This window comes from Sinocyclocheilus anshuiensis, unplaced genomic scaffold (assembly GCF_001515605.1).
Source record: "Sinocyclocheilus anshuiensis isolate Anshui unplaced genomic scaffold, SAMN03320099.WGS_v1.1 scaffold1716, whole genome shotgun sequence".
Lineage (NCBI taxonomy): Eukaryota > Metazoa > Chordata > Actinopteri > Cypriniformes > Cyprinidae > Sinocyclocheilus > Sinocyclocheilus anshuiensis.
Genome location: NW_015558645.1, coordinates 97952 through 101711, shown reverse-complemented (window position 1 = coordinate 101711; position 3760 = coordinate 97952). Strand labels below are relative to the sequence as shown.

The 3760-nt window shown below is 33.5% G+C and overlaps 1 long non-coding RNA gene across 1 annotated transcript in view; it reads right to left on the bottom strand.

The window, feature by feature from the left end:
• Positions 1–768: 768 nt before the first annotated feature.
• LOC107680939 (uncharacterized) overlaps positions 769–3760 on the bottom strand; it is a 10256-nt gene continuing 7264 nt past the window's right edge. Inside the window, exon 3 of the long non-coding RNA XR_001633207.1 lies at positions 769–1180. This is a non-coding gene — a long non-coding RNA (uncharacterized LOC107680939). The remainder of the gene's footprint in view (positions 1181–3760) is intronic.

Below are 3760 nucleotides of genomic sequence, written 5' to 3'. Positions count from 1 at the left end.
AGGCAGAATATCTCCATTTTCATTTGCGGTCTCTCAGTCGGTCTTGTGAAATGCAAACCATTGCAACAGGTTCCCCCCCTACACTTGACAGAAGTTTTGTCCTGTAATTTAATCTATTAACTACAGAAGCCTGCTTCTGCCATGGAATGAAAAAATACAAAGGAAAACTTATCTCCCAATTCAACATTTTTACTTACAATTCTGAGAAATAAATCAGAATTGTGAGATACAAACTCGGAACTCAGACTTTTTCTTGCAATTCCAAGTTTACGTCTCATAATTCTGACTACTTTTCTTTGAATTCTGACTTTACATCTCACAATTCTGTTTTTTTTCTTTCCTCCACACAATAATAATAAAAAAAGTAATCGCGACTTCCTCACAATTCAGACTTTATATTTCACAATTCTGGTTTTCCCGATTTCAGACTTTTCCCGCATTTTCTCAGAACCGCAAGTTATAAATTTGCAATTGCAAAAATAAATAAATAAATCAGAATTGAATTGTAGGAAAAAAAGTCTGAATTGTGAGATAAGTTGCAATTACCATTTTTTATTTTTATTTTTTGTCCTGTGGCAGAAGCAGGATTTCTTATTTAACTGATAGCATTTCGATAAACCTACTTTTATTGTACTTTTAGATGACAGAAGCTCAAATATTCAGCTTTTTGCATTTCATGGAAAAAAAAACAAAGCAGAAATTGGTTAACATTACATAGTGCTGTCATTAATTTATTTTTCATGAATATGGCAGAATTTTGCATATAATTTGAAAACAACAACAACAAAAAATCTAAATAATAGAAACAATGCATGGGTCACTGATGGAAGAAAAGTCTCTTTACAGATTTTTGTTTTCCCTAACACATTTTTAATAAGAAATCGTACATGTATATTCCCTAAAACGGAGCTCACAGGCTGCTGACTTTGGTTCCTCAGATATTAAAAAGCTTCTTCACAGCCTCTTTATACTTCTGTAGGTTTTCCTCGGTCTCTCCGTCGTTCTTCAGCCTGAGCACCGTGTCTCTGTACTCCTGCCCCAGCAGCTGCTCCCTGGTTCCCTCCTCCACCTCAGCCCTCGCTCCAAGCGGTCGCATGCGCAGGAGAGCTTCCAGAACGTCTTCCCACTCGTACTCCTCCATATCCGCACATGTCTTTTCCTGCTCTCACGCCTCGGTTTTCTGTAAAACACAGTGGCGTGACAAAAACAGGTCAACAGTGAAAGCGAATGACTGATCGAGTGGAGGATAACAGCAAAATGTTTGGTGTGCACTCTCAGATGTGTTGCACCAAATGCAATGGTGAAAATAATGAATTTACGATTATGATTGCTGCAATTGTCAGATTGTACAATATGACCCAAATGAAATTTGGTAAAAGCAAAGGCACGCTGTGCAATATCAGTGGTCTTTTATGTTTGTGACTGTACGGTATTACATTTTACGTGGAAAAACAATAAGTCTCCTCTGTATGGGAAAAAAATATATATTTTCATATATATTTTAAAATATACTAAAATACACAAAAAATGTAAAAAAAAAATTGTTTTTATTAAATTTGAAAATACATTTATATAAAATGTTTTTGAATATATTTAAAAATACATTTTTATTTTTATTTCCTAATTTTTTTGATTCCACATTTTCAATCTAAATATATTTATTGTTCAAAAAAAAAATATTTTTTTCCATTGACCCAGAAGTGTACATAAACAAAAGGCCAAAAATGTATATACAGTATATTTTAAAATATATGTATATAAAATATATTTTTGAGTAAATTTAAAAATAAATGTTTTTCCTCAATTTTTGATTTCTCATCTCAGTCTAAATGTATTTATATTGTTAAAAATTCAAATAATATATATTTTTTTTATCATTGACCCAAAAGTGTACATATACAAAAATGGCCAAAATATATAATATATATTTAAAGATATATTTATATAAAATATAAATGAATATATTTCTAAATAAATGTTATTATTCCTTCATTTTTTGATTCCGCATTTTCACAATATCTAAATATATTTATGTTGTTCAAAAATACATTTGCATTTACCCAATGTATTTTAAGCTTAGAAATATATTTCAAAATGTGCAAGAAAATACATTTTAGCATCGGAAGGTTTAAACAAAATATATATTTTAAAAATATATATATTTCCTTAAGCTGCATATTTTAAAAAATGGCAAAAATATATTGCTAATATAGATTTTAAAATACATTTACTTTATTATTTTGATGTTTTTTTTAATTTTATTTTATTATTTTTTTGTCAAATGGTTGTACCAGTTAAAAAGTGTCTGAAGAGTTTATCAATGCTTATTCGTCGTTACAATAATAATATTAAAAGAACGCAAAATAAGCAGATATTTACCTTGCACATCATATAGACAAGCTAGTTTCCTGCTAATTTTAAACTGTGACTATCCTCATAGGAGCATGAACTGCAGGACTTTGACTTAAAATGTCACTGTAAGAACTTCATTGAAGGCTGAGATTCATCATAAAGGCAATTTATGTGCATGTGGCATGTGAGTGGCTGAGTGCATGTGACACTAAACCATCCAAAACTGACGATATTATCTTCTGTTAAAAGAAGTGATTTGATGAGAAAATGGCAAAAAGCACATTTAAACCCAATTTAGACTGGGTTAGGAAAAGTATCATAGCATTGAAAACAAACGACACTTTTCGACCGTCTTGGATCGGTTGGATGATAAAAATGCCAAGCTGATTTGGAAAGGAACTGCTGTAATAAACACGATGAGCAGCTCTGATTTCTCCTCAACTAGCACTGAAAACATTCACTTAAAGGTGACATATTATGCCCCTTTTTACAATAGGTAATATAAGTCTCTGGTGTCCGCAGAATGTGTCTGAGAAGTTTCAGCTCAAAATACTCCACAGATAATTTATATCATTTCGAAAATGCCTATTTTGAGTGGAAGCAGAAACACGCTGTTTTTCGGGCCTGTCTCTTTAAATGCAAATCAGCTGCTGTTCCCCGCCCCCTTTTCCAGAATAGAGCTGTGCCATTACAGCTCCTACCTGCTCTTAACATCTGTTTTGGTTCTGATTATCATGTTTATCGCGCTGAAGTCATGCGGTTTAAACCATATGAGTTTAAAATTGTGATATACGGTTTTCTGAGCACACACATCCGAAGCACACGCACAGAAAGCGGCTGTCACAGCATGTGAGTACTAAACTAAGTTCTCATTCACACACAAGTTTATGTTAAAAGCACACATGAGTTACAAAAAACAGTGGGTTATGTCTGTGAAGGTAAACAGCTGGGAAATAAATCGCATGTTTATTTTAGATTTCTGTGGCAGCAGCAATATACAGTAAATAAATCAATAAATGCACTGCTCTCTCGTCTCCTCTGAGGCTGGGACTCTAAACAGTGTTCTGTGCTCGTCTGTGCAGCCAAACACAGAACAGTTAGCATGTTTTGCTCAAACTTTCACCATGGCATTAGAACTGGTACACCGTTGTCGCTTGTGAAATCAAAATGACGGTGGCGTGGGTGGAAATTTACAGATTAAGGGGCGGTAATATTATAATGAGATCCCTTTGCCACGTCACCAAAGGATTGAAATCAGACGCGCTCGTTTTTTCAGACGCTTGCAGAAAAAGGCTTACCAAAACAAAGTTACTGGGTTCATCTTTTTCACGTTTGCTTGGTTGGTAGATGCACCGGGGACCTGATTATAGCACTTAAAACCTGGAAAAGTCAGATTTTCATGATATGT